General features: G+C 33.0%; 1 pseudogene; it reads left to right on the forward strand.

Moving 5' to 3' along the window:
- The first annotated feature begins 1,043 nt into the window (after positions 1 to 1,043).
- LOC149557707 (uncharacterized) overlaps positions 1,044 to 19,081 on the forward strand; it is a 32,578-nt pseudogene continuing 14,540 nt past the window's right edge.

Consider the following 19,081-nt stretch of genomic DNA (forward strand, 5'->3'; position numbering starts at 1 on the left):
AAAATGTAAACTAGGGGCAGGCACTACATCATCCACTTTACCATACAATTGTTCAAGTTTATCCAAGCTTCTTTAGATTCTAAACAATTTTTAATGTGAAAGAGAAGATCCCAATGTACACAACTCCTAATTACACCTAAAGCTTGTTGGTCTTGTCTTTTCCAATCAATGAGTTCTTTAGCATCAGTAGGTTTGGTAATTGTACCATCAACATACAAACTATATCCTTTTTCCATTAATCTACTCCATGCAATATCTTTCCATGTAGAATAGTTGCATGAAGTTAAAGAAGGACATTTAAAACCCATGATGCAGAAAATGAAAGAGCACAATAGAGAGACATAAAAACACAATACACAGCCCCCCTATTCACTCAATCAAAAGAACCCCCCCCCCAAAAAAGATGCTTTGGCATTTTATAAGTAGTGCATTTACAATGGGCCACTTGTCAAAAAGACCAAAGTGGAATTTCTGATTTTTCTTTTGCAACTACCTTATAAGGCTGAAATCTATCACTTAAGCACTGTAGCTTAGTTTTACAACAATTCTAAAAAAGAATCAAAGCTTTACAATGCCAAAGAAGGCCTAATTCTAAAAGTGAGAAATTGGTCCACACAACCCTAGAATTTGACTTCAAATCTGAAAAGTAGACAAAAAAATATGCACTTTCAAAAAAAATAGAACCTAAAAAAGTGACCAAATGTGCTCGTAAAGAGCTTTTGAAGTTACAAAAAGCAAGATTATGCAAGTACAGTCACCAAAAATGCAATTTTTGCAAAATCTATGCACCAAAACTAGAAAACAACACCACCACTAGAAAATATAGGAAATTCTACCTGATTTCAAATAAAATACCACCTAAATCAGAGTTTGGATGTCCAAGATATGAGCTCACAAAATCAGGCTGACAAACTGAAAAGCAATCTGAAGAGGGGTCTGTAGGAGAAATTGCGAGTCTAAATTTGATAGTCAAACGACCATCAAAGTAGTTCTAAAATTCTTAGCAATGATGTTCAAATGGGCATCAAATTTAACCTAGGCAAATGGTGATGTCAGCAAAAAATTCAGACCCACTGGATGACGTGGTAGTTGGTGTGTCAATCCATACTGTATGGATGGTACAAATTTTGGTGATGTCTCAATGCTGACTGTTCCACCATATGCTAATTGGATGCTTGCATGGGATGTTGAAGTGGACACTGATAAGGATGCTGACTAGTCAGTTGAGTCAGTGATGACTGTGTCTCTTAGCTTCTACCATGCAGGGGTTGAGATCACTTAAATCTCGCCACGTGGCAGAAGGTGGACAGAGCCTAAACTATCCAAGTGGGTGTGTTAAATTATGCCAGATTGTCTTTGTTGCCAGATTACTCTGTTTTATCGGAGATTCCTTCTGTTCACCAAGTTTTGGAATAGCAGGAGCTGGAATGAGTTGGAATATCTGTACTCTACGACACAGGAATCTACAAACTGCCAGAAATACTCATGTTGTCAGAGACCAGACTACGCTGAAGTATTTAAGCGATGTCAAATTTTGTGCAATAGTCCCACATCCATGGTGTAGACACCTAAAAATCTTTTAGAAAATAATATTTTTATTTTCTGAAAAAAAAATCTCTGATGACATCATCATTTATTAATTAATTATTTAATTAATTAATTAATTAATTTTTATGCCATTAAATCCCTTTATCTTAATTAAAAATATTTAATTAAGGAATCCCTCCCAAAAATGTTTAAATCTTATTTAAACATTATTTCCTTATTTATTAATTATTTAATTAATAAATTGACCAAAAATCCTAAAATAAATTAAAAATTTATTTTTTGCCCAAAACTTGGCCAATTTCCTTATGACCAATAACCTCTTCCAAAATCTTCTAATCCTTCTTTAATTTCGATTAAAGGCTAATCTCATCATTTCCTACCCCTAACCCCAACTCAAAATATTTAATTAAGATTAAATATTAATCCTCATGTTTATTAAAAAAGTTTTAATAAATATCTCCTCAACCCAAACCCTTGAAATAAATAAAACTTTATTTATTTCCTAAAAATCTAATTTATCCTCATCCTAAGAAGTTCTAGACTCTTCTAGAAAGTCTTTATCCTCATCCTAGAAAATTCTAGACTATTCTAGAAAGTCTTTATCCTCATCCAAAATCTAGACTCTTCTAGAAGATGTCTTTAAACCTAATCCTAATCCCCTCCTAACCTTGTCACATTCCCTAAACATGGGTTAAAACTTACTAACCCAAGCCAAAGTTAACAAATATCTCCTCCTTCACCCACCCTCATTAAATGCCATCCACTTGCCTATCCCTAAGCTAATCCTAAACCATCCTAATCCATCCTCTAATCATTTGCACAAGCCTAAACAAGCTTAAAACCTTCCTAATCAAGTCCAAGTCGAAATTGCTCTCATCGCCCTCAAAATATCTCAACCATAAAACTTTATGAAGTCCACTAGGTCATAAATGACTCTTACAAGCCCTTTTATTGCTCTTACAAGTCATTATGAGGGTCTTTATGAAGATTTTATCCATTGAGCCTCCTTTGTTGACTCATCCTTCCCCTTTTCTCCATCCTCTCACCATGTGACATGTGTCACTCCTTGATTGGTTGTAAGGAAGAACAATCCATGTGCTCTCCTCTCATGCAATCTAAGCCCTCCATGAGCTTTTTCCCATCCTTGCATCTTAGCCCTCAATCCCTCAAGCCTCTTGCCTATAAATTGGATCCTTCCCCTTTGCAAAATAACACAATCCATGAAGTAAAGTTATAATGCTATTTTGAGAGCCAAATCCATACTAAAGTCATCTATCCACACCAAAAATCCACAATCATCCATTGAAGCCTTTGGAAGCATATTGAGCATACATCCTATCCATTTAGATAAAGCTACTCAACAAGAGAGCTTCTTATTGAGAGAGTCCATTAATGGCTCATATTCTCAATTGAGAGCTCATCTTAGTCTATCTTGAAGTTTATGAATTTTTTTTAGTTTGTAGAAGCTTTATTTAAATTTGGTTTCTATTAGCATACTAACATTGCTCATATACACATGGTAGGCTGAAGTCTACATTGTTTATAAGGCAGAACCCGGGAGAGAAAGAAAAGGTGAGTCTCGCTGGTTAAGGGAAGCCCCTACTTGAAATGTTCATCAGGAATGAAGTTAACCCATGTCAGATTTAGTTAACGGGTTGCAATATCCAAATTGCCTTAAATAATGGTACGACCTGCTGCTTTAATTAGCCCGCAGTATAAAATGGTCCTTGCAAATTAATAAAAAATAATTCCCAAAATACAAAGCTGGGATTTGACAGACCGGTTCTATAAAAAAAATTATTTGCGACTAGCCTAGTAAATTCAAAAAATAGGCAAATAATTCTAAAAAATATCAAATAAGAAAATAAATGTAGAGATTCAGATCCAAAAAAATAATAATCAGATCAATGAAACAATCATACCCATACCACAAATCAGGCCTCCGAGTTCTGATTTGCAAAAAAAATTTTCCTCACGGTTGACTTTGGGCCAAAGTAGGTGTGCTTATTGTCAATTTTCACCAGTTTAGTGTTCCAGACGCAATGGCGAGGTTAGATCTGGTGTTGGATACTCCCAATTTCTGTAGCACTCCATATTCAGGCTGAGGTGATGAAGCAAGCAAGAGGTCTCAAACGGCTTGTGATGAGAAAATCTCTATGCTTTGATACCATGTAAGAATTTGCCTAAGGGAAAAATTCACCTAGGAACTAAGAACTCAAATAGAAGCACACACTAGACCAAAGAGAGAGAAAGTATGATTAGAATAACAATGTATTCAATAACTAGTTCATCATTGAGAGTACACTAGGAGTGCCTGAATACAAAGGCCTTAGGAGAGCTTCTAGAATGCATAGAAGTTAGCATCATGATGCGTCATACAACCAAGCACATGTCCACCAAATATGGGTTATCTTCCATTAAGCATGGAAGTAAGTGCGGTGATGAGAGGATAAGCCTACAAGGGTGTGACATGAAAAATAGTGTTGTAGACACCATGTGCTTAAATAGAGTTGCATACTCCTATGTTGTCTACATGACAACTCAAAAGGTGTGCAAACTCCAAAGTGTCTCACAAATAAAAATAATAAAATAATGCAAAATAATTAGATAATGCATTAACCTAAGTAAACTTAACTAGTGTAAATAGTAAAGTACGTATTTACACCAACAATAAATATGTTGGAGGAAATTATAAATTAAAAGATAGATAGTATAACCGATAACAAAGTTAGCATGGTTGAATAGTTAAATTTAATTGACCTCCTAGAGTTTTCAGAGTCTCTTAATGTTAAGTGAAATTGTTGTTTAAATTAAATAAATTAATTTTCTAAGGAACATTAAGTCCATCCAAACCATCTATTTTATGTTATGTTTCAACTAAGTTGTCACCTCTCTATACCTAGTTGAACTTGCTTCTATCTTCTAGTACCTTTGGTTATCTTAATTTCAATCTCCTTGAACAATTAGTTCCATTATAATTAATCATTTGAACCTTGTCGACCTTATTATCTTAATTAATCCTTATAAAAAAATAAAAAAATCGCTGTGTGTGTTTTGCCATATATTTTTGGCATGACATCTACTCTCACCCCTGATCAAATGGATACCCTAGAAGAACTATTAAAGAAGAGATCTAAGCAAAAAAAGATTGGATTAGAGAAAAAGAAGAAAAATTTAGTCCTTAAGGACATAAAGAGCATATTTGTTGATGCTTTGAGTATTAAGGTTGATAGTACACAATCTATTCTTGATCAGCTAACTAAAATTGTCCACAAATTCAATGAAGATCTGAATGTACAGGAAAAAAATTTACAAAGAGATGAAAGAAAATTTTAGGACACAGTATTAAAGTAAGTTGCATAGAAAATTGTAATAGATCATGTAGAGTTATCAACTATTCTTGTTTCACTAGAAACATATGTAAGTAATGTTATTTCACTATTTGTTAAATTGAGTGATACATATATCTTCACAAAGGAGTCAAGGATAAATTTTCCAAGATAGATAAAGATATGAAGGTAAGTGCACACCAGCTATCACTTGACTCAAGTTATAGTTTTGCACAGTTCACAAAGATCAAATATTTGAAATATTTGCATGAAGAATTGTAGAAGGGAGGAGCTAGAATCATGGCTACACTTGTAGAAATTTAGGGCATGATACTTCCAAACATGGATGCATTGTAGAAACACATTGCAAATGAAAAATCTCTCATCGATGATATCAAATTCTCCATAGCTGACCACATGATGGAATTATCAGCATAAGTTTAGATAGACATGCATGTAAGTAAGGTATTACAAGAGAATTGGGACAAGACTATGGTACTAATTCTGAAGGTGCATTCTGATCTCTTGTCACATTTAGATATTAACATATAGGTATTATACACCTTTGGAATTTATGTCAAAAAGGGGGAGAATATATTATATATTGTAATATTTCATAAAGAGGGAGAAGATATTGAAAAAGGAAGAGAGGTGCACTATACTATAGATGTATGTGTATAGGAGAGATATATGTATGGTGGAGTACTATAGTATTGTGAAAATACATGTATAAATAAGCAAAAAATATCTTTACAAAAGAAATTTTTGAAAAATCAAAAAAAAAAATAGAGTGCTAGCAAGCTACACCAATAGAAATCAAAACTGAGTTGAAGACTTAGAATGATGATAAAGGAGGTTTTTTGACTTATAGTTTTGAATGTTCATATTTTTGGTTTTATAAGTGGTTTTGTCACTAACACCAAATGGGGATATTCTTGAAATTAAGGTCAATTTGTCTATTAGTAACTCAACACTTAGTTGAAAATAGTTACATTACTACTGAACTCTAAAGTTGCTCCCAAGCTTATCATTTCTCCTACAATGTTTACCAAGTGTTTCAAATTTTCCCAAGCCATGTAGTGAGAATGAAATGTCTACCATGCACTTGAGTCAATTTATAGTGTTTTCTAAGCCACATAGTGTTTACCAAGCTTCAAAGGCTATCTACAGTGCAAACAAAGTGTAGCAAAGGCTACCAAGCTATTCAGTAGAAGTGAAGAAGATCATAGTGTTAACCAAGCTCTAGTATGTTAACCAAGTTCTAGTATATCTACTAAGCTCACATGGTTAACAGTGTGAATCTAGAGTTGACTGAGTCATGCATTTTCAACTGAGTGATTCAAAAGCTATCAAATTTCTTAGTGTTCACTATGTCACATAGTGTTGACTGAGTTTGAGCTACTTGGAAGTGATTAGTATGGATCGATCATCAAGTTCAACCGAGCACCAAATTTTTTTGAGCATTGATAGTATTTTCTGTGTATCAAAAGGTCACCAAGTTTATTTTCTAAACTTGAGTTACAACACAAGGGATGACTTTGCAAATTATGATGAAATTGGTATTGTAGCTGACTCTAGTAAGTGTTTATTTGGATTGGTATATATGTGATGCATTGTATCATATCCAAATATGTAATTGAAGAAGATTATAAAGTACATGAGAGTGAATTAACTAAGGCTACAAGCAATATAAGGGACAATAGAGATTTATCTATTACAGTAAGGTGATCATTGAAATACAAGGAATCTCATTTAACATATTAGAGTGACAAATTAGAGATCGGCCACTAGTTCATCCTAACAAGTGCATCAGTCAAATCCTTTAATAGGGTAGAGTTATCAATACTTTTCTAATCTCCTAACCAAGTGCATACTTCATTGTATAGTTGTAAATCCTTTAACAAGGTGGAACTCATAGTCCTTATTGCTCCTAAGAAGGAAGATCACTAGAAGTGGTCAATAATAAGCCTTAACTAGTTAACTTTACACTGCAATACTAAAGATTGTAGGTATCATCCCCACCCCAATTTTACTTTCTATTTGGAAGGTTTTTGGGTCACTATATCTTGTGGCAAAGTGTTATGAATTTTTATTTCTTTGAATCTTTCATGCATGCAATTAGATCATAATATTATATAAAGGATTAATTGGTTAAGAAAGATAAAGTTTTATTCGTTCCTAATTCACCCCTCCCCTCTTAATAACCTTACCTACCTTATATTTCCAACAGGGGAAACCTCATGCATATCAGCATGTTCCTCCTCAAGGATAGAGTTATACATGAGGCTCTCTTCTCCATCCTCCACATCATGGAGGACTATTTTCTACATTAAATGGTTTCCTTCCTCCTTAGCTTCTAGTAGGTTATGATTCACTTGTAAAGGCTTAAAAGACATGATTTGTTCCTCAAGAGGAGGCACAACCTTTTCTTGATTTTCTTCCTCTTCTTCCTCAACAAAAGAGGGAAGCTTTTCAAATAAGAGGGTTGGATCCCTTTGCTTCTTTTTAGAATCTACCTCTTCATTCTCCTTAGTAGGTTGTAACTCCTCCCTTTGTTGCTTTATTTTCTCCATTTTGTTTTCCCAACACTCCATGTTTGGGACATCAAGAGTCCATACAATTGGTCCACCTTCAAATAGTGAAATGGTCATAGGTGTGGAAAGCCCATGAGGCCATATTTTCCATCTAATGAGTAGAGTAGTTTAAAAAATAGACTCTTGTAATGGAGGGGGCTTCCTGAAGCTAGGAATGACATATTTTTGAGAAGGAGTTGTCTCTTCTTCGTTGGTTTAAAAATGATCTAACTTGAGTTGCATTTCCTCTTCTTTTCCTATAGCAACTTTCCTTGCAAGATTCTCTTCAAAATGGCTATGTTTCTCCCTCTAATCTTCTTGTTGTAGGAGATAGGCCTAGTATGCCATCTCCTCATGTTGTCTCTCTATATTTTTTTTCCTTACAATCTCATCAAGTTTCCTATCACATGCCAGTAGTTTCTCATCTTTCTCATGCAAATATGAGTCCATTTTCCTACTCCTTTCTTTGAACTTGCAGTCAATCTCCCTTTGGAACTCCAAGATCATATCATTGAGCTCTTTATATGGGGATGTTGGGACTAGTAGGGTAGGGGTGGGGGGATAGGAATAACCTTGAGCATATTGGTTATAACTAGCTTGGGGATGAGATTGAAAATAGCCATGTGAGGGCTAAGGAATAGATTGTGATGATATGGGGGAAACAATAGTTATTTCAACAAAATGGGTCCATGGTTAAAACATAAAAATTGTATTTCACAAAAAACTTTGAAAAAAAAAAAAGATCAAGAATGATATTCACATACCAGCACTGATTCATCTTGAAACTAATAGATGTGCACTAGAGTCACCATAGTGTTTTATGGAATGCCTCCAAAGGCTGATGGCACTAAGAATAACACCCACATTCTCAATACATAAGGATTGTAATGGCTTCCAGTGGACTTGAGCAAATGAAACTGTTTGTCCCATCGAATACACCAAAAACTATTGACAAAAAAGTTTGCACCCTTGCTTAAGATATGATGCTCAAATGACCTTTTGTAACATGGAAAAAAGCTCCAAGAGTGGGACTTTTGGTATGAGGATGAATCTCCAAAGAAGCTTGGCTTCATTACTATTAGGATGCACCTAAACTACCACTTAAGAGGAAAAGGGAGAAGGAATGCACAAAATTAAATTGTTGAAAAGTAAGGGGGGTGATGCACCAAGATAGAATGTGGTTAAAGATATTCCTATAACTACAAAAAACATAAATGAAAACCCAAAATACAATAATCTTGACTCCAATCTATCTCCCAAAATGACATGAAGGTTTGGCACTTATTGCAGTATTGAAAGGAAAAGGAATTTTACTATGCAACAATTGCTAGTAGACTTGACACAACATATGAATCAAGAAAATAGAAAAGAAAATATTCGCCACAAATCAATAGACATGGACAAATAATGAATGGAAAGAAGAGGTAAGGAATATAGCTTTATTAGTGGAAGAAAAAAGTTGTAGAGCATAATGTTATTGTATAATACAAGCAAAGATGAACCCTCAAAACATATTCACAACTACCTTTTATAGTGTTTAAGCATAATTCTAATGTTTATATTAAGTTCAAACTCCAACCACATGGATTTGGATTGTAGATAAGATCAATAACAGAGAATCAGAAGAGAAATTTGATCAGATGCATGTCCTAGAAACTAGAAAAAATAATTTTTGTGTGCAAATCATGCTCTAAAGAGACAAAAAAGATAGCCATAACTGCTCTGGCTTGTAGATGGATTAAAAAGGTGGTGGAAGGATGAAAAATGCATTTACCAAGCTTGGAGAATACAAGAAGGTGGTTGCAGATGATAAAAAAGATTTATTTTCCATTAACAAGCTACTTGATTTCATGTTTGCTATAGTGCTAGGTCATCCATGTCATTATTCAATAGCCAATTCTACCACATGGCCTCATATTCTTGAAACATTCCACCACCTCACCTATTCTTCATCTCCTTGTTAACCTATGAGGTTGTGAAGACTTCCCTTGTTCATTGATTCACATCTCTTTATTTTCACTAAATGCATGGCCTTATGAAACTGTGACACCTTCAATTTATGCCTTTCACTACTTTGCAACTATTTATCATTTTGGTCCACTAACCGTTGTGACCCTGTGATGACCACTAAACTCTCTTCATCACATCATTGCATCTTCTTGTTCCTCAACACTTTTTTTGTCTATAATGCCTTTATCTTTAACTATGTCACTTCCTTGTAGCCACCAACATAAATCTTTCTTTAACCAAGCAACATTATGAACACTACCTTGGATGACTACTATCACTCTTTGTAACCTAATAACTAAAAACTTTAACTATAGATGAGACTTTGTGATGCTGTGCTTAACCCTTAACCTTAACACTTCTTCTTTTTTTAGAGCCTTGTAGCCAGAAACTCTAACCATATTATTAACCTAGCAAAGATGTGAACAAAGCTTTTGCCACTTTGTAGCCTAAACTAGGGGTTAGGATTAAATCCATGCAACACTGCAACTTCCCTAAATCTTAATTGCCTTTATTACCATCCACATCTTCATAGATTAATATTTTATTGTAACTCAGACACTTATGATGGTGGGATGACTAGTTTCTTTAATTGTTAGATATCCCTCAGAGCTTGGCAATGACCACCATTCACACCTTTGTAGCTTAATATTTCTTTGTAAATCAGACACTTATGATGGTATGATGACTACTTTCTTTAATTGTCAAATATCCCTTGTATCTTCACAACCTAAATTCTTTACTTCTAGCTTAATTGTGCAAGGATGTGTTAATTGAATCTTCACTAAGGCTATTTGACTCTCACACTGTTACAACATGAAACATTTGAGCTTATTGGTGGAGTGATATATATTTAAGCCAATCTACATTTATCAAAAAGACACTCATTCAAAACTAATTATATTAACCTATGACAATGTAATGACGGATTCTTATGAATTGGGGTCCACTAAGGAACATGTCCACTCATCACTTCATTGTAACTTAGAACTAGAGTTTAGCATTAACTCTTAGAAAAGTGAAAACAAGGAATTTCATATCATCGCAACCCAAAGCTAAAGTCATCCTTGACTATGTGCAAAGATGCAAAAGCCATTTAAACTTGACTATTGCTCTCCATCGTGACTTCATAACTTAAGATTGAATATTGCATAAATGATATGTAGTCATGTGATTGAAAACCTTCATGCCTTCACAACTTGAGTTTGAATGTTAGCCCAAATAGTTGTGACTCCATGCTAACTATGAACCTGATGCTTTCACATCCCCTTAGCCCATTTGACAGTTAGATAACAAATTGGAGTGACAAGGCAATTGAAAGGATCTCACACCATCACAACTTGAAATACTCATAGAGATATTGACATACAATATAAAAATGTTAAACTTAGGGATATAAAAGAAATAATGCATAACCAAAGTTCTTATGTATTCCTTTTTATGCTTGCATGGAAATTATGAATAATTTATTAGAATGTAGGTCATGGCTATCACCTTGGGTGTTTTATGAGGATGGAAACCTTGAAACAATAGGGGGAGATGGAAAATAGTAACCCAAAGAAAGTTACTAAGGAGAAAATTTATGGGTTGACTACACAAGCTATAGAAGAGAAGAAAGGAGCACATGTAGAGAAAATATAAATAGAACAAGTTGAGATTGCTAAGGTTGAGATAGTTGAGGAAGATGCAAAAGATACACATGATGTTATTTTTTTAAGAAGCAGTCCTACACATTGTGAGAAAGAGATTCAATAGGACTTAGTGACCATTGAGGACATTCCTAATCACTCTATGCGGAATGTTAATCCATTGAATGAGGAAGATTTCAAGTCACTACAACAAGAATCCACCAATATTGTTCTACCATGCACAAATATTTTATTGGTAAATATTGATGAATCCCAAAATGTTAAGATTGTATCTATTGAGACACAACAAGACACATCTTTTGTGCTCCCACATGTTTTAGATGTAAAAGAGAAGGAAACCCATGAATAAGAAATAGCTAAAAGTGTAACCCTTGAACAATAAGGTTAGCTTAATAAACAACCATTTTCAATGCCTATTATTTTCATTGAAATGAAGAAGGATCCAGATACCCAAGCTACATTATTGTCAAGTCTACAAATCTCAAGGTTTCCAATATTTGTCATAATTGATAATAAGGGTAATGAAGAGAGAGATAATAAGGAAGAGAATCCTACACTTATCTTACAAAAACCTATTGAATATTAGACAGAGGTTGAACAAGATGACATATATAAGATGACTGATGAGACTAAGGAATGGGTAGCTATATAGACACTGGTAACTTTACCAGTCACTACACCTCCTCCTAGAAGCAAACTCTTCAAAGGCTGAGTACTCAAGCTACACCTCTATAGATATCAAGGTTGAGTACCAATACACCTAAGAGTGGTAGGACAACATCATATGAGGATGTGAGTCTAGATGAGGTGATTGTTCTACCCTAGTTTAAACCCACAATAATCAAACTTGAAGAAATGGTTGTTCATTGAGAGGATTTCTAGAGGAAGTCAAGGCAAGAAATCTTGAGAAGGGAGCACAAGAAAATAAATTTCTACATGATACTAGAGATATTTTTGTAGATTTTTTTGATATCTTAGATTCATTTTCCAATAAGCCTATCTTAGAGAAGTTTGTACATATAGTTCATAACATTAAGGATGAAGATATAAAGTCAAATGTAAAGCTATTGGAATGGTCTAAAAGGAAGTTTCACACTAAGGTTAGGGACAAGATGTTTACTTCTATTGCACTAAGACAAGTTGATTTATCAACAAAGATGGAGAGTGTAGAGACAAATTTTGACAACATTTTCTCTCTGTACAAGAAACTATGTAATGTTGGAATCTTTACCAAAGAGACTCAATAGTCAATTGATGATCTACAAGAAGATTTATAGTTAATAGGTACTACATTAAAGAAATCTCCTGTCACTAGTCAAATTCATTTAATGAGATTACTGCAAACATAGAGTAGGCTTTTCGAGTTGAAGAAAGGATGCAAATACTAGATCAACACTAATTAGCATTTAGTCCATGTTGACTCCACACATGCAAGTTTTGTAGAAGGAACTAGCCTATGTAGAAACATTGATGAAGAAAGATCCTCATGTTTCTACTCAAGAAGGTCTAGTAGATATGGTGGTGAATCTAGAAATGTAGATTCAATCTTTAGATGTTGCTAGTAATAATTGGGATTTTTCTTTGGGAATCATAATGGAAATTAAAAAGCCATTTTTTGACAAACACACTATCAGTGTACCACCCAAATGACATAAGTGTCAAAAAATGAGGATTTTGAATATGTTGTAACTTTTTTTTTTCAAGGTAGATATCTACTAAGTAGGAGCTACAAAAATGAAATGAAGTATTTACTTAGGGGAGTAATAAGGTATGGGAGACAACAACATTTTTTGCAAATTTTGAAATTTTGAAATTTTTTATAGGAGCCAAATAGAGATAATATATTGTCTGACTTATGCATACAATTAGATTGTATATGCCATGAGAAAGTGTTTTAGCCACTCATGTGAAAGGGGGAGATTGTTTTAGCTACATTATGGGCCTATAATGCAGTATCAATTTGAGAAGAACAAGGATAGACAATGAAAGGATATAAAACATAGATCTAATTAGGAGGATCAAGAGATAACTAGAAAAGAGGAGATCTCACATCAAGAAGCAATGTGCTAACCGAAGGATCAAGTGTTGAATCATTCTAAAAAGTGTTACAAAGTAAATTTCTTAACCGAGTAGTCTTAATAGGATTTTGTAAATCTCTTAACAGAGTGCTTACTTAGTTGTGAATTAAAATCATTTAATCAAGGTGAAACCTAATAGTCTTGTAAGCCTTTAACAAGGTAGATGTTTATATATCATAGTTTGTGATCAAAAATTTGTAGCCATAATTGGCCACACTTTACAACTACAATAGTGAAGATTTTTGGGTGTCATCCCCACCCCAATTTTACCTTCTCCTTTGAGGGTTTCTGGGTAACCAAAATCTTATGTGCTATGTGTTGATTTATTTCATGCTTTGGATGTGATGAATTATTACTTATTTCAGTTTACATGTTAAGTTATGAGATGGATGTCTATGAAATGTTTTAGAGGTTAAAGTTTCAAGTGATGATACACCCCCCCACCCTCCCCCCAAAAGCTGAAAACTTACTTTGTCATTGTTAATTCCAAGGGTCAAATAGTGATTCAAGGAACTTCTAATTCATAACATCTGAGATATTCAACAAGCTAGTGTTAAACATGTTATGAAAAAAAAGCAATAAAGGAAAACTCAATTTCTTGTTGTGAGAAGTTTACTTCTTGGGTCCTCTAAGAGACCAAGACATTTGTCAAACCCTATCAGAGCATTTATAGTGTGTGAAGATCAACGAGTACATTTATGCATTCTCGAAATGTATTTGCACCTTTCCAAACCATGGTTATGTGATATCTCAATCAACTATAAAGATGAGACATTTCATTTCCAAAACAAGATTATAATTAAAGTTTTGGGGTATATTATGATTACAAATAGAAATTTGAAATCAAGGTATCCAGATATTGTGTAAGGAAAATTACTCATGAGACCCCAACTAATCAAGTCGTGCTCATATTGGATTGTTCAAGCCAAATGATAAGGGATTAGATGTTATATTACAGGCGGATAATAGGAAAATATGATTTCCATTAAAAAAAGACAAGTATCTAACCACACCACCCAACACAGTGCCACATGAATAGTGGATAAACATATTTCATCATTGATGAGAGTGTGGATAAGGTGTGCTGAAGCACTACATATAAGGTGTGCATTATTCTCATTTCTTACTTTATTTATATGTAGAAATAGATATTATGAATTTAAGATATCATGTAAGGATAATATTATACAATTTGAAATATTATAGATGTATAATATCTAAATTAGATTATGTTCATATTTTATGAAATCTATATTATTTTTTTAAAGGGGATGCAACTAATCCAAAATATAATTATAATTTCTAATATTATTGAAATGTAATTCCTAATTGCATCCAAATATATAAATAGGAATAGCATCAAGAGACAAATTAATTTTTATCATACACTCTACCCTCCATTATGCAATTTTATACATGGGGAATATTGACATTACCAAAAATTGTTAATATTATTTAAACCTCTTGGTGATAAAATTCATGATGGATAGGGAGTGTACAAAGGGGGAGGAGTAAATTGGTCATGTTGGGGCAAAAGAATCCCAATATGGATTTTAAGATCTAAGGAAGCCCCGAGCTAAGCATGTCCAAACTCAAGAAGTAGTAAACCTCCCATACATAATCAAAATAAACATTTACATAGTGGGTAGGGAGTGTGCACAGGTGGAGGAGTAAATTAGTTGTGTTGGGGCAAGAGAATCCTAGTATGGATTAAAAATTTGAGGGAGCCCCAAGTTGAGCGTGTCCAAACTTGGCCAACAATAAATCTACCATCCACTATGGAATTATACACCCTATTATAGTACTAGCTATAGAAAAGTTTTTTAAAATATGCATCTTCAAGAACTTTTGATATTGAGATGGGGAAAGGAGCATGACATTCATGATCAAAGTGGTAAAACATTTCCTTACCTTTTTCTTATTTCAATTTGTAAGCAAGGTTATAATATGTATACTATGTGTCTACATCATATCTTCATGCATTAATATGTTTGCTTCATGTCTTCTTTGTGTCTTCATGCATTTGTGTGTCTACCTCATGTTTGCATGGCATTTTCATTTATTAAGTGTCTACTTTGTGTCTTCATTCATATGTTCTTGTACATCCTATTATATACTAACATGTTTACTTTGCAAGTGTAACACATATGTGGGAAAGAGAATGGATCCACACTATGAGTAAATGAGGATCAAATCAATTGCTTGAGGACAAGCAATTTGAGAGGGGAGGACTATGATGTTCCCAATTTTAGAATAGATTTTAATAGGAAATAAGGATTAATTATCAATACTAGATTATTAAAATAATATTATTATCTTCTATTTTATAATATAAATATTATTTATAACAAATAAGATAAAAATATTAATATTTTGGATATATTTACATGTAATATATAAATATATATAATATATAGTAATATTAAGGTTAATTATAATATATGTTATATATAATAATAGGCATATACATATTCAAATAATAATAACATAATATATTTAAACTATTTTACTATACAATAATAAAATAGTAATCGATATTATATATATTAAGCATATAATTTATGAGTTATTACATACTCTTCAATATGTAAAAATTGATGTGTATGTGATAAATTAATATTAGTAATATTATATAAAATAATAACTTTATATTATTATTACATAATATATGAAAAGACTGATATTTTCCCTTGAAATTTTATATAAGAGAAGCATCAAGACAGGAAAGGGGATATGAAATGGATATTTATGAAGTTTATATTATAAATAAAAGGAAAATGAGTAATGTCTTGAAAGGGGACATTATAGTCTAGTAGATATGGTGGCGAATCTAGAAATATAGATTCAATCTTTAGATGTTGCTAGTAATAATTGGGATTCCTCTTTGGGAATTATAATGGAACTTTACTTTTTTGACAAATACACTATCAACGTACCATCCAAATGACATAAGTGTCAAAAAATGAGCATTTTGAAGATGTTGTAGCTTTATTTTTTCAAGGAAGATATCTACTAAGAAGGAGCTACAAAAATGAAATGAAGTATTTACTTATTGGAGTAATATGGTATGGGAGACAAAAATATCTTTTGTAAATTTTGAGATTTTGAAATTTTGTATAGGAGCCAAATAGAGATAATATATTGTTTGACTTATGCATACAATAAGATTGTATATGCCATGACAAAGTGCTTTATCCATTCATGTGAAAGGGGGAGATTTTTAATCTCATTATGGTTCTGACAAAGTAGTGACATAGCATGTAGTCATTATATAGCAAAGAATAGTGCAAGCCATGTGCATAGTGTATGTCAAGCAGAAGCCTCCAAACAATACATGCTGAGTAATATGATAGTTAGTGTTGAGCACTAGTATGGGCTAAGCAATCAATTTGCACCAAGTAACTTAGGTATCAAGCAAGAAAAAGGAGACAAGAAAATAGTGTGTGTCAAGTGATTCAAGTTTTGAGAAAGAGTGAGTGATGAGCCATTCACAAGCTAAGTACTAGGATATAAAGCATGGTGAAGGTCAAGCATTAGGGTCTATTAATGTCGACATGAACATGAATTTTTAATATTAAGAAATAAGGTTCCAATCATATTACAAATTCCTATACTAATACTTGCAGCCAATCAAATAAAGGGAAGAGTTAGGTAGAAATAAGGATTGACCACAACCATTAATTTTAACCCAGCCCATCTCCATAATGCCTACAAAAAGAGGTAAACCCTATAGAACATTATTCATGCAAAGGAGGATGGGAAGAGAGAATTTCAAGGTTGAAATGATGGCAAAGTTATGGAGCTACAATGCAGAATTAGTTTGAGAAGAAAAAGGATAACTAGTGAAAGGGTAGAGAAGATAGATCTAATAATGAGGATCAAGAGATAACCACTAAAGATGAGATCTCACTGAAAGAAGGAAGGTTCTTATCGAAGGATCAAGTGCTTAACTATGCTAATAGGTGTTACAAAGTAAATCTCTCAACTGAGTAGTCTTAATTGGATTTTGTAAATCTCTTAATAAAGTGCTTACTTAGTTATGAGTTAAAATCCTTTAATCAAGGTGAGACCTAATAGTCTTGTAAGCCTTTGACAAGGTAGAACTTTCACCAGGTATATCATAGTTTGTGGTTAAAAATTTGTAGCTATAATAGGCCACACTTTACAACTATAGTAGTGAAGATTTGTGGGTGTCATCCCCACCCCTATTTTACGTTCTCCTTGGAGGATTTCTGGGTAACCGAAATGTATGTGTTATGTGTTATGGATGTATGGTGAAAAATGATTTAGAGGTTAAAGTTTTAAGTGATGATTCACCCCCCTCCTCCCCCCCACTAGAACTTACTTTCCCATTTTTAATTGCAACACATTATTGTATGATAATATATGAAAATATAATGCTCCTATTATGAATATAAGTGGTTTTTCATTGCATCTTAGTTGGGGAACAAAATAGAAAGACAATGTAGGGATGTTGAGAATTGTAAATTTTAAGCACATGGCAGTTTGACTATTAATCATTATTAGCTTAGTTATTGAAGAATTTTGATGTAAATGATGGTTAGCTAAAGTTTTTCTTATTTGTATTGTAGGTGAAACAAATACGTGAGTGTACCTTACAAAAAAGGTGGTTGGTTACAAGAAGAGAACAAGATCTTGTTTGAGATAAACTTCAATTAACAAATTAAATATTATTTTAGAGTAGTGAGGAGATTTTTTACTCATAGCACTACAAAAGGATGAACACTCATAATACCATCAAATTCTTATGAATTCAAACCTTTTGGATCAACCATTGAGGTTGTAAATTTAGCATTCAAGAAAATTATTAATATTAGTGAGTATAATGTGTGCATGGGTCTAAGAGTTCAATCATCATAGCATTATTATTCTTTTCTCAATGTAGATGCATAAAGAATATGGAAATAGATGGACAATCATTATATATATTGTTCAAGGTAGGTACATAGTAAATTTTATCAAGACCGTGATGTACAAATAGGATATAGTTTCTTTAGGAAGGAATTAAAATATCTAAATGTTGATTAGTAATCCATAAGTACTTTATTGCACTATCGATATTATAAAATCTTAATTATTTGTAAAAGAAATTTATTGTTAACCTCTATTATCATCATTCTATGAGATGTACTTGAAATTTCTTATTCATCTAGGTAATTTTGTGCAACCTGTTGGTTTGATTTTTTGCAAGATAAAATTTTCCCAATCTAGGTACAAAAAAATAAGAATTGAATCCATTAATGGTGAATAGGGTTTTTGGTCTTTGGTCCTCCGAATTTGTTAGCCTTTGAAAAAAAATTTGAAATCATAGGTTTCATTCCTTTTAAAATTTTTGGGCGCAAAACTTTTTGTTTTTTAAATTTTGAATATTCCTTGAGAGGTTCAAATCTTTTGCACCCCCATATGACCTTTTACCTCTTGATGTATACTGTCTAATCAACACAAGATCAATGGCAGTCACATTGTTGCTATCAAAAGATGCAAGTATGTTACCCTATGCAACATAGTGACTGCGGTGAATTTGAAGGGTGATGTTGTAAAATGGAAGTGCGATGATCGAAGATTGTATTGTATTTGAAGTATTTGGTCACATTTTTCATGTTAGACCTATCAAAATTGGAAAAGGAATCAAAATAGTGAAATACAAAAGGCATCAGCAAAAATCAAATTTTTTTGATTGGTCACCATGTTGCTATCAAAAAATTTGTGCACTTCACCATTAGCCACATGGTGCCTTCACAAAAATTATAGATGATAGTGACCATAAGCTTCTCAAGTGGCATGGTGGACATGCAATTTTATTGTTATGTCAGAAGCATTAATGAGGGTGATTATGACTTGACTTGCTTTTATCTCTCTGGTGTTGAGTTTTGATA

The sequence above is a fragment of the Cupressus sempervirens genome, chromosome 5, assembly GCF_028749045.1.
Source record: "Cupressus sempervirens isolate cs-2001-9-10 chromosome 5, ASM2874904v1, whole genome shotgun sequence".
NCBI classification, from domain to species: Eukaryota; Viridiplantae; Streptophyta; class Pinopsida; order Cupressales; family Cupressaceae; genus Cupressus; species Cupressus sempervirens.